Raw genomic sequence first — 14026 nt, forward strand, 5'->3', positions numbered from 1 at the left:
TGATTTATTGCCAAAATCTATATTTATACAATCATTTATATGCAAATTTGAAGATAAATTATAAAAAAAATTCATACAAGAAAAACTGTTAAAACTGTTTCAAAGTTGTCGGCAACATTATGTTGATATCTTATGAAATGTATTATAACATGATATCTTATGAAATGTATTATAACATGATATCTTATGAAATGTATTATAACATGATATTTTTCAATTTAAAGTATTAAATAACTTCAAATTGACTTGAAATGAAGTGTATATGAATGACTAGAGTTGGTGTAGTGAAAAGTTAATACACTGTAAAAACAGTGTTTAGACCCTAAACACTTATCTAAACACTTTTTCTGTGTACGTTTTGAAACGCGTTTAGCATCTAAACATGTTTAGATTTTAACAAGTGTTTAGATTTCAACAAGTGTTTAGATGTTATATGTTTAGAAATATATGGTGTTTAGACCTTCCAACGGTAAACCTACTAGTACTTTGATTTCACAGGAACTACTTGTGTGGTACAGCACTACAGGTTGATTAGTCCACACTGTATTGTAGAATATACAATACACGTGAATATTTCTGCTTTCATGTTCTTGCAATGATTTTTACCATAATAACATTTTTTGACTTGTCTATATAGTATATTAAAGCTGGAAAACTTCAGTAATGATAATAATAATATTAACAATAATATTTTTATTTTTCCTGGAGACCAAAGAAAAGTTTGTAAACAATACGACCAAGTTCAGTAAAGTCTGTAAACAATTGGACCAAGTTTTGAAAAGTCTGTAAACAATTAGACAAAGTTTAATCCTCCATTATTTATAAAGGAAAAGCCTGTACCAAGTCAGGAATATGACTTTTTTTCCCGTTCCTTTTGATTGTTTATGTAGTCAAGTGTTTGATTTTTTTTTACGTTTTATGGACCTTCCACCTTTTATACAACTTAGAGTCTGGTTCTTTTGTTTGACTGTTTTTCTGATCTAGTCTTAAACATAACATACAATCTATTCAAATTAGTTCAATAATTTATTTTTAAGTCTCACTAAAGCAAACAAAAAATACACAATTATAAAATTTGATGATTTTTATCCTCAAGAAATAGAAATTGTAAGTCCATCTCCATACAGGAATTTTTCATTGCGGAACAATCTTCTTTTGAATGATTAAGGCTCTTGGTGTGCAGTTTCTTTTCAGTTGTCAGGTGAACTTTTGTATCCTGAAATGAAAAAATGAAACCTTCATGTACAATTGTATGCAACAGTCACTTATTCTTAGATCATGTTTATTAAAAAACATTAAACAAGCTTCTTGAAAAAGATTCTTACAAAAGAAAAATACAAATTGTAGTTAAAAAGACAATACTTTTCACCTTGTACAAATGTATACATCAAAAGACAAATAAATCAAAGGGAACAATATATAGAGCAAACAAGCATGCAAGTTTTTTTTATATTATAAAACAAAATCCTTGATTTCTGAGAACTACAGCCTGTTTTTCCTATTCTATCCTAATAGTAATATTATGAATATTTTTTTTTTAAATTGACCATTTTTTACCTATTCAACAGGATAAATTTTAGAGAATGATTTAACCTCCATTTTTCAAAACTAAATTATAATCCTGATACCTTTGATAACTATTTCAATCATATTATAGTTCTGTTGGCAACTTAATAATATACTTGTAATATTTTTACTTACATCTGCTCTTGAAATTAAGTCATCCTTTTCTCTCTTCCTAATCTGTTCTTCAATTTTATCTATGGTATGGATTTATTCTAGCTCTTAAAATTTCATAATAATTTCCCACTTCAGTGTCACAGTCCTATAAATGCATACATACAAATAATTATAATAGGTTTAAATAAAAAAGAACAACTTGACACTTTATTTTTGACATTGGAGTCTCAGTTTCAGTGTTACTTTGTGTAAAGGATGTTGCAGTATAAGCCATTGGGAACTTATTCCTTGCAAAGATAGAATACTTGAAACTATGCTTTTATGACATTGTGTATAGCAGGGAACAGTATATCTAACATATATGTTCCTGTGTACAGTGACAGTTTAGACTATTCAATCTCATTTTAAATTTCCGAACTAGCTCATTCTTATTTTATGCTTGGTCCTTGCGACTGAGTATGTGTCTATATTATATGATTCATACCACAATAGTGGACTTGAAATAGCATAGGTTAACAGTTTAACGCACATATTCCTTTAATTAGTCTGTTAAATTATGGTTTGTGCCCCTCCCCCTTTTTACGAAATCTGGATATGCTTACCCTCCGCTGCTGCAATAACTGTTAAGATGGCTTTTGATTCCGTCAATATTCTAATATGAAGTTCTGTATCTGTTGCATCGTCAAAAGATATATATGCTTGATAGATATGATCCATTGTTTTAAATGTTGTTTGTCTTTGGCGAGTCCGAAGGCGTCCGTATCAAATTACAACGATAGATAACTCTGTTCGTTAATTAATATAAGACCACATTCGGACAACGACTCCGGAAATTAGAGAAATTCACTCACATACTATAAAAGATTATTTTATATAATATGTCTCTGGTATAAACAGTTAATTGCTTAACTTATAAGAAAATAATTGAAAGTAATTTTATAATCTTACAACACAAAAAAGGGAAACTCATTTGGGGAAGATGATATGATTTGTTCTCATTAATAAAGAAGCTCCGCATACGTTCTGAGACTACTATAACACAGAGATTGGTCACTCTCTGCTGAGACTACTGTTATAGTAGTCTCAGATACGTTGGACTGAAGTTTGAAAATAATGTTAATTTCAAGCAGAGACAGTCTCTGTTTCAAGACATCTAAGATATCATAGTTTCACAGAATATGTTTGAATATGTAGAAACATCGCAACTTGAGGTGAAACCAGTACTGAAATATTATAAAGTGTTTAGGTGTTTAGGAAAGTGTTTCAGAAGTGTTTAGATGCCATTTAATGTTTAGCTTAATGATAACATTCAGTGATAATAACCCTGCAACACGTTTAAATTCTAAACACGTTTAGGGTTTTATGTGTTTAGATAAATATCCGTTTAGATCCTAAACGCTTTCCTAAACACGTTTAGACCTAAACATGTTTTAGATCCGTTTAAAATCTAAACGCTGTTTTTACAGTGTACACAATAAATTGTTTATGCATTTTTAACGATCTAGTAAACTTTAAAACTTGATCTAGTCTATTTAAATATTTAGTAAATAAAATGCATTGAAAGAAAAAGCTTTAACGTGACACTTTTCTAACGGGTCAACCATCTCTTTTTAACTCGAAATACTTAAAAGATTTAATCAGAGAAATATATTTATATACTGCCTACATATACAAATATGCCTGTTTGTCCAACACAAAGAGAACATCTTTTGTAGTTTTGTCGTACACTGACTGTAAGGCATTTTTAAAGTAATTTCTATAGAATTCACGAACTCTAATTGTTACCACTGGACGAAGCTAGAGATCTACCTCAGTTATTGCTTATATAACTTGTTACGCGTTTTGACTTTTATAATTGTGTCTTCTAGACATTCGAATATATATAAAATGTATTGCTGCACGCAATTTTCTTGATTTGCTCATTTATTCAATTTTACATATGATATCGTTATGAGGCGATTACTTAGTTGAAGGCATTGTCAATGTTCCTGTCGAAGGTCGGTGGTTTCTCTCCTGGCATTCTGATTTCATTCACGACTAAAAACTGGCAGCTATATACCAAGGTCGCTGATGAAAGTTGCGTAATAACACTAACAAATAAACAAATAAAACAAATACATTAACATAGACTTTTTCGATTTTTTTCCTTTATTTTAGAGGAAACTTTCAGGTAGGACAAGATATTCGGTCTGTACTTACCCGGCTCGTGAAATAATAATTGAATGGATTCAAATGATAGACAACACATGCATCTTACAAAAAGACCTTTAATAAGGTCATCATGTTCTAGTTTTTTGTAGATTTTTGAACTCTACTAAATTTGAAGTACAACGACGTGACAATTGAAATTTTAGATTCAAATTTTTTTTTAGTTAAAATATTCCCATGGAAAATGCAAGATAGGATCTCATACAGGTTTAGGCATCAGATTAAAACAATAAATTCATGTGTTAGTTTTTTGTGTGTATGATTTGCTGAAACGGCCTAGCTGGAATAATCAGATTATTCCGCATTGATTCAGAGTGTGTAAAATGAGATAACATTTTAAGCATGGTGCATGTAATGTCCTAATAACGGCGGGACCATGAGGTACATGTAGACTTTTTATAAATTGTCTGTGATATAAGTAACAACTTTAACACTAGATAGAATTATCTCACTAAGCATATGCGTATAAGCATATAAATGATAAAATACGCCAGTTTAGTTTTCGTCATTGGTAGACTTTTCTTGAAATTCATTTAACCCAGACGTGCCTGTAACAAAATGTATACGCGTTTATACCGGACTATTTGGTATGGAATTTGCTCATTGTTGAAGGCATAACGGAGACTAATACCTATTAATGTATGTGTCATTTGGTGTGCAGAGTTGTAACATTGACAATCATGCAACATCTTCTTTTATATATTGAAAAACAAATTAGGTTTATCAAGTTCCATTTGAGAGAAACTCCTCAAACACGTTTCGGCGCTATACATGTCACAGTTTTCTCTTGAAATTGTCAGTGGCAGATACATTCAATTTTGTCAATTAAACAGGTGTTTAATATAGAAAATAGCTCTAGATAGGTATGGAATGGATTATGCATTTCACAAAACTGTTTGCTTTTTATTAACTCCAAATTTCTTTTTGAAGACCGTCGTTGGTTTCATTTCTATACACTGTTGAATTATTTGTATGGTATCTTTTTAAAATATTTATACCTTTTTTTTTACCGAAATCCCATATTTGAATGGAAATCTTTGTTATTTATTCAAAATTAACACCTGTTTAAATTACAGGTGTTAATCCAATATTATTAATTGACTAAATGAATGTATATTGATTCGGTATAATTATACATCAGATAGATTTGTTATTTACTACAATAAACGGCTTTTGTTTGAGTGTCTATTACATGAAATATTATTTTTACAGATTTCAATTACCTTTTAATGGATAAAAGAACCATACAATATAAATGAGTTAAAATAATACTTTTAACCTAAAGAATACGAAATTGCTCTTACATACTTTTTTGATATTCGGGTAATGTTTACAGTAGAGAAAAGTCTTAACCTACATGTATGTCAGCTGCATTAATTTACTAGTGATTTCCCAATAAAGTGAACTTTAAATTTCTATGCTTGATCATTTTCTTACATATTCCATTTGTTTTTAAACGTTATCAAAATGCGATATTTTACGAATATTTATCGGAATTAATGAAAGGAGATATTTCTGGATCCTGAATAACACGTGAATAGGAAATTAAACCAACTTTACAAGGAGCCAAACAGACATACAGACACAATGTCTATGAAACGTCTCTCCGAAAGGTAAGTCAGTTTACCATATCCATAGACCTAAGGCAGATGATTGGCTATACCATATGCATAGATTTAAGGCGGGTGAAATTTCAACGAATTATGAGACTTCAAATCATATACAATATATATATGGTATGCTTATATATAATAAAAGAAGATGTGGTACAATGTATGATTGCCAATGAGACAACTCCACAAGAGACCAAATGACACAGAAGTTAACGACTCTAGGTCACCGTATGGCCTTCAACAGTATACAATATCTACATGTATAGACCTAAGGCCGATGAAGTTTCAACAAACGGTGAGAATTAAAAAAAACATCATATACAATATAAATGGAATGCTTATGACTGACAGATACACATATGATGAAGGGTTGTGCTGTTCAAGACGATAATTAGTATACTTGTACTTGTATCGTTTTTACTCTATTATTTGAAAAGGATTAAAATACCATGGCAGTTTTTCAAACAAAACTGCTTCTTTGATTTTTTATAATGCTTTTTCTCACACGAAATTGTATGCCACTCCGCCTTTAATCAATAAACGCAAGAAGACTAAAGCCTAAACCGTATTTTTGGTAGATACATAAGAAGGACATCGTTAAACAACAACCCCAAATATATATAAAGAAAAGCTAGGTATTGTCATTCGGGTATGGTAATTCATTTTGGTTAGCAATGTTCATAGGGAATTGATCGTTCCCTTTTATGTATTCGGAATTCTTTTTCTTACTAAATTGTACATCATACATTACAAAAGCAAAGCAATTTGTTCCTATTTATCATATTTATGTGTCTGTAATTTTTATTAAAAGTATCCCGGTCTGGTTAATTTGAAATATGCACAATTGATATTGTAAATTGTTACCAGTTATAATAAATCAATTCTTCATTGCACAAAACTCCGGTACAGATAGAACTTAATTCAAAGATAAAATCCAAAACTTCGTTATTGAAAAAACTGCGCATTGTAAATTTTCAGTAACCGGACGTCCGGGTAATAAGTTTCTCTTTACTGCTTATTCTACGCACAAACACAATTAGAATGAATTACATGTCTAGAACGGAAAAGATATGGTGTATTAAGTGATGGCAGTAAATACGTTAATTGAATTTGAAAAAAAAACTTGGCAAAAGCGCTTTATTTATTTAGCAAATCACCAAAAAAAATATTTGTGCAAAGTGATGGTCTAAGTAGAGTGGACACCTATGGGTGGTGGCTGTTTTCAACAAATTCTAAGTACAGTTACAATGTAAATCAATATTCACTGAGCAAAACAAGAATTAATCTTACAAATTCGCACCCACTTCTAACCCGAATAATGCTGTTATTACTCCTTGCTATTCGATGCGTGGCTCAGTTACCTGAAGCGACTGGAATAATCGGGATAGCTGCTTCCTGCAGGTATTCTGAAAAACCCTCGAAACATAATTAGTAGAAACACAGACAACAAGGCCAAATAAAGAAAAAAAACAACAAAACATGACAAAGGCAAGACCATACTGATATGAAGAAACAATGCAGTAAATGTACATAACATAGCATTAATTGGACTTCAACTTCATCATAAACAACTTTGACTAAAAACTTTAACCTGAAGCTGGACAGACAGACTTACGGACGAACATACCCACAGGCCAGAAATCATATTTGCCCCTCTAATATTGTAACTGGGACATACAAACATAGCAAAACCTTTATAAAAAAGCTGATTGGTTCTACTGCTCTACATAATCAAACGTAGAACACGTACAATGTAGGTAGTGATAGTGCCAAAACGAGTAAAGGATGATCTCGTATTCTTCTTTGGCTGAAATAAAAAACCCATGATATACTCCACTTATCTTTCGATGTTTTTCTACAGTAAATGATATAAACTATAAGACTTTTAGAGGAACAGAAAGGGCTTAATACAACATAAATATTTGTTCCACCATTTTGCCAACTGCATCGCTCTGTATGCATAGAAGTTTTAAATGATTAAAACCCTTTTACATCTGTTATATAAGCAAGCGAGCATAAATATACTAAATTATTATTCATGAAAATACGTTAACAACAATATAAAAGGGCGGTTTGTGGTTTTACTAAAACGATAGCTTACATTACCCTTTCTATAAATGTTATTTTGATCAGGTAGAGTATTTGTAAATTGGGCATACACTAATGCATTGTAGAATTAGATTTAATCTATTGAATTTCAATTTAAAAGTAATGTTAAATCTTTCAGACTTTTTATGAGTATTTGAATTTGAAATTGATGTTTATATTAAAGTTCAATTAACACCTCCCTCTTGAATGTACCTGTCAATAGGAAAGAAAATACGCAGTCAGAGTTTTAATATAAATTCGTACAAAGGTTCAGATGTCTATTCTTAGTATTTACAATAAATATGCGTTTTAAATTCATATCAAAATCAGCAAAAACATAATGCTTCGAAAGGGTAGCCTGGATTGTCTGAAATCTAGAATTTAGTAAAACTAATCGGTCATAAGAATGATAATTTGATATCGGAAGTAATAAACGCGTCTTCGATTTCGCAAGATTAACTTCAACTATGAGTCCGTTTACGGTATTCGGTTTTTAAATGATTGATTATTGGTTTCTTAACGTCCAGTGGCAGATATTTAATGCATTTTCAGGACGATTCAGTAGTGTGTGTATTGATGCCAGGCGTTGTGGTCATAACACTTTCTAGTACGATTATCGTACTCAGGCTCAGAAATAAATCAATCGAATTATTGGATTTGGTGTTTCAAGCACTTTGTATTCCGAGTAATTAGTTTTTTTTGTTAGAATACCTTTTCGAGCAAAGCACTCCTTTTCCTTAGTTTTTTTGACTACACATACCCGTTGTCCCTTTGTTTTGATCATTATATTGCTAACATGTTCTAATCATGAGCAGGTTTGAACTGCTCTTCCAGAGCACCTAATATTTCACTAAGTAGACAGCGGAATTATAGTTTTTTTTTCCTGTTTACTATGCTGTGTTTGTCTAAAGGTAAAGTCAAATATATAAAGTAAGGTCACAAATGAATTAGGTATTAGTACACCCAGGCTTTAATTAGAATATTTAATTCAATAATTGTATAAAATTCCAATGTCTTTTTATATTCAAGCACGAAAAGTCGCTGTTAATTGACAATTAATAAACATGACAAATTTTCTCGGTATTATGGTCTACTTATTTTTACATTTTCAAACACAAATTCTAAAGGCGTCTAAGATTTTTTATTTAATATTGAACCAATTAATCTAATTAGTGTAATTATTTCAGTCGTATTTTATTGACCATGTTTGACGTCTAGATAACATATAACGGTAAATGCTTCGGTGGAGTTGAAATTTAAAAAGAAGTTTAAATCTCTATCTACAATTTAAAAGCCTTTCCGTCAGTTTTTGTTCAGATAGAAAGTAATACTTTAAATCACATTTGTTGACAAAACTTTAGGGCGATTGATTAGTGATTTTTCGCGCTCATTGATCAATCATTACAAAATCGATAATACAACGACAAGAACGACTTCTGTTGTGAAATCGGATATATTTAAGATTCGATTATTTCTGATGTTAATATTTTAGTAGTTCACAGTTATACATATGCAGGATTAAACGTTCGTTTTAAGACATTTAAATCGAGAGGTATGTACATGTAAGTTATGGTATATTTTTTTCAATAAATGCGATTTAAGAATGATTTTATAAAGTATCCTAAGATTAAGTCTAGCCTGGAACAAATCGTTTATCCAGAACACGTGGCTTTGTAAGTAATTGTGGTTCGGCATGTTGTTAGGTATGTCTTTAATCCGTTCATTCCTTTTGACTTATCAATCTTTCACGCAGATATCTATTATAGATCATTATACCATTTAGTATTTTGCCACTTCACTTATTTACTTCAATTGTAATAGGAAAATTGGAAGTTCAAAAATTAATTGGTTCAATTGCGTTGAAAAATATTGTTGTCTTTAAACTGTTAAAATCACGGAATAAATATTTTCCCAGTTTTTAAAATATTTTTTTTTACTACAAACTGGATGTTAATATCTAGTGATTTGAAGCACACACATTGTCGTTAAACTTGTCACGGTTGTTGTTGGTGAACTTCGGTGGGGGGGGGGGGGGGGGGGGGGGGGGGCTGTCTCCTTTAATTCACCAAGAAGAATGGAGCTGTTAAAGTGAGCAAATGATCCTAGTAGCATCTATCATTGCAGACAATATGTCGACCTCTAGATGTCTGTTCTGGTTGTGTACTCAGTTTGCTGTTTCGTTGAAGTACAATCCACATCGAATTGTATTAAAACAATATTTTAAATTTTCTTCTTTTTACATTAGATTTTTGCCCATAATTACCAATATTTATACTTTCGACTATGATCAGGTATTATTTTTATAACAAGGAACAAAATGCCATAAAAAATATGAATATATTTATTTTTAGATAATTCAAAATTAAAACTTTTGTATAATATTTAAGGCATTATTCACTTGAAGGTCATTGCATTCAAAGTGAATACACAAGTTTGCACTGCAACTTTTTTTTTACTAGTTATCTCAAGTCATTTTATTCAGGAGCCTGTAATTCAGTGGTTGTCGTTTGTTTATGTGTTACATATTTGTTTTTCGTTCATTTTTGTACCTAAATAAGGCCGTTAGTTTTCTCGTTAGAATTGTTTTCATTGTCTCTTATCGGGGCCTTTTATAGCTTACTATATGCGATATGGGCTTTGCTCATTGTTGAAGGCCGTACGGTGACCTATAATTGTTAATGTTTGTGTCATTTTGGTCTTTTGTGGATAGTTGTCTCAGTGGCAATCATACCACATCTTCTTTTTTTTCTTTTTTTTTTTATATTTTATGACTTTTTATGTTGTATTTCTTTTTCTTTGATTATTCTATGTTGTGTGTCCAACTTATTAATTCGGTGATAGAGAGAGTGTACACCATGTTTGTTGATCATTGCCAGTAGAGAGAGTGTTCCCCATGTTTGATCATTGCCATATTTCTCCATTCCTGTTTTGACTTTATTCCAACCTGGGATTATACAAGCATTTATCTACCAATATAATATTGAAATACTTGTCATTTATCGGCAAATTATTTTGGAAATGTCAATAAATTTGCCTTGAGTGATAAAGAACTTACATTTATTTCTTTTTACTTTTAGGGGTTTACTTATCTTCAATCAGACGTGTATAACGAATGTCTTTGTACTGTTTGAATTCAAGTTTGAACAGTTTGAATTTCTATCAATATTATCGCTATCCCATTAATCATTCGACTTTTTAACTGATCCAATACTAGAAATACGAGTTGAATACAAATTTCAAAACATCTTTTCAGTCAACGATACATAATTTTACAGTATTTAAAACAAAATAATTGAACTCTGTGAAAAGATCTGTCAGCTTATTACGCTTTACATTAAATATGTGCTGGCTTTTATATCAGATTTTACATGAATTGAACAGTGGGTATAGTCATATTTTACTGATCTTTACTGTATGTACAACTGATTAACATAAAGAATATTCGATTGAATACCCTTTTATGTGTTTAACCTTGCTTAGACATCACTTGATAGTCGTTTTCTAGTTTACCGAGACAGCCTAGTTGATCTACGGGTGACCCTTTCCATGTAAGGTTACATCGTATATGATACGGTGGCTAACATTACTTTTGTACCAGGAAAAGTGGCTAACATTACTTTTGTACCAGGAAAAGTGAAACATTGCTTTTTAATAAAAAATAATTGCAACTGCTTTATGTATATTACATAGAGGATTGCCATGCCTACCATATGCAAGTGGTCATTATTTGTGTTTCGGTCTGTCTGTCCGTCCGTCCGTTTCAATTTTCATGATACTATTTTTGGTTTTAATGTAGCTTAACATCAAGATGACGTGGAAGACATAAACAAAACTTTAAAAAACATTTTTTTTTTATGTTTTAAAATATATGCAAAAACTTACGGTTCTGACACAGATAAAACGACTTACGATTATAAATGTAATAGTTGTATCAGGGCAAAATGTCCGATAGACCTATGATCTTGTTCATTTTAAATTTTCATTAGCGTTGTATATCATATAATTTTTTGCATTGTCACTTTTCAAGACACTTTTTTAATAAATATTGTTTGAATGGTTGTATACAGTTACATATGAGCTAATGAATACTAATAAATGTAATATAAAGCTAGTCTAAGAATATTTTAGAAATTTCTATTTTAAAAAATTCAATTGCCTGGTTTGGTTCCTCAATAATAGTGTGTAATTATAAAACATTTAAGCTATTGACATTTATTTAATATTTTCTTCAAAGGCCAAATTTTAATTTACTCCAAAAGGTGTAAAAAGAATGAATTAAAATTAATTGGATTTCATTTTTACATTCTTTTATACAACCCTGAGAAACTTTTATGATAAAGGATGAGAAATTTAATAAATTCTTTTCAATTCAGCAATTTAAAAAAATATTTAAAGAACTATAGTTAAGGGCATACATATTAGACGCATTTCAACGAAGATTTATGCTGTGCAATAAAATGCCAATTCAGATAATAAATAAAACACAGCATAAACATTTGTGAATTATAAATGTCAACGGATTATATATATGAAGTTTAGTATACAGCTAAGACACACTTCAAAACAAGTACCTATGAAGTATGCTTCAGTTCAAATAAATACATTTGAATAGTCTGTATTTTATATTGTTAAATTATACAACAGTGCTAATGACCTTGTCATTCAATTGGTGCACTTCTATATTGTTAGCGACATGTGTGCTTGCTAAAAAGTTCTCCAATTTAGTATCATGATTTACAGTTTTGTTTAAATATCAAATCGAGAAGATATTGGAAAGGTTCACATAACTCTTAATGCTTGAAAAGCATAGTAAAATAAAGAAAAATGAGCCCTCAGTATGGTGAATGTGAAGTGCACGATGTCTTTGAAGTAATGCATGCGAATAATAAAACCCCGACAAAATAACAATTCCGCGTCCAATGTGAAATTGTGAATGTATTATTGTTGTGTAAATGTAATGTTTTGCATGTCTTATAGAGAGAAAAAAACATGAACGGTTCATCAAATAAATAAGAATAATGTCCAGAAGAGCACAGTTAATTTTGAGTTTATGCGGCATTGCATTGACAATGTAAGCAAGGCTTCAACTAGTATGATCTAGTATCAATTGCATTAAAAACAAATGAGTTTGCAGCTCCTGTTTATTTTTAATTAAACTCAGGTTTTGCTATATCCTTCCGCAAATGATTTGCACACAACAGTTCACATTTATAACATGATCTCCTCATAACCGGCCGAATCATAATTTGATAATACTAGTTCACGTTCAGGGTGTGATGTAAACACATTTATATTTATTTGTTTACAGAAGTAAGCTGCAAACCTTTTTTCAAATTTGCATCGTAAAGATAGTAAGTCGCTTTTGTGGTTGCAAGATTAATCGACAATTCATGTTTCTAATATCAGAAGATTTATTTTTAAATTCACTGCATTTGATGTTTTCAGTCTAAGTTTGTCTTCCTTTGCTTTTGTCATAACTTCTTTATTTAGCTCCGAGAATTCTTTTTTGTAGTTTTGTACCTGCAACCTTTCTGAGTTTGTCTGATTGCACTTACTTTCGGTTAATCTCCTTTTTTTTTTATAACATTCCAGATTTATATCTGAAATCCACTTTTTCCTTGTCCTGTTTCATATTCCAAGTACATTAGCAGCCGTATCACTAAAAATAGTTTTTACTTTGTTCCAATGTTGATTTAGATCAGGACCAATTTTGTCGTTGCTTTCACTGATATTTTGTAATGTTTAGTATTGGTTTCTCTTGCTGATGTTAATTTGTTTGTCCTATCTGGTTGTCTTTGTTTGTCTTAGATATAGGAAGATGTGGTGTGAGTGCCAATGAGACAACTTATCTGGTTGTCTTTAAGGCGATGGGTGTTATATGCTTTTCTGTAACGTTGTATTCTGACATCCTTTCTCCGTTAAATATGTGTATCTTTCCACGTAGACAAGGTGATGGTCACTTCCACAATCTATGCACTTTTATTGATCTACAATCTCTGACTGTAAATATCGACTTTACACTAAATCCATTGGAAGTTGAATGTGTACGATTGATAGTTAAGTTTTAGATGCATTGTTTTTTGTTGTTATTGGATATACAATAGCTGTGAGTAACTGCGAGCACTCTCAGATCTGTACTTAGTGGGTTTTTTTTGTTATTGGGATGTACAAGTACTCGGCCACGTCGACTCTGTTTTTGTGTGGGTTTTTTTTATAATATGTATTTCTATTTGTATCCCTTTGATGAGTGAAGATTATTTCAACTGAGTTTTATAGATCGTCTTATGTTGTACTGTCACACCACTGTCCCAGGTAAGAGTTAAGTGCTTTTGTGAAGAGTTATCTCATTGGCAATCATATCACATCTTCTTTTTACATATACAAATACCAGACAACAATACAACACATAATACATTTGCCATCATTTACACAACAGA

At 30.9% G+C, this 14026-nt stretch overlaps 1 protein-coding gene and 1 long non-coding RNA gene across 3 annotated transcripts in view; one reads left to right on the top strand and one right to left on the bottom strand.

The window, feature by feature from the left end:
* Positions 1-1120: 1120 nt before the first annotated feature.
* LOC134686614 (uncharacterized) lies at positions 1121-2529 on the bottom strand. The gene is made up of 3 exons (XR_010101628.1): positions 2283-2529; positions 1702-1825; positions 1121-1216 (listed from the first exon to the last, which is right to left on the bottom strand). It is a non-coding gene; the product is annotated as an uncharacterized LOC134686614 (long non-coding RNA).
* Positions 2530-5414: 2885 nt separating this feature from the next.
* The window catches only part of LOC134688484 (uncharacterized), a 29384-nt gene continuing 20772 nt past the window's right edge, over positions 5415-14026 (top strand). Inside the window, exon 1 of one of the 2 annotated variants that reach the window (XM_063549245.1) lies at positions 5415-5501. The gene's annotated coding sequence lies outside the window, so the exon portion shown is untranslated. Of the gene's footprint in view, positions 5502-8909; positions 9142-14026 lie in introns of those variants that run through there. The other variant, XM_063549243.1, reaches the window with a different exon arrangement.

The sequence above is a fragment of the Mytilus trossulus genome, chromosome 10, assembly GCF_036588685.1.
Source record: "Mytilus trossulus isolate FHL-02 chromosome 10, PNRI_Mtr1.1.1.hap1, whole genome shotgun sequence".
Classification (NCBI taxonomy): Eukaryota; Metazoa; Mollusca; class Bivalvia; order Mytilida; family Mytilidae; genus Mytilus; species Mytilus trossulus.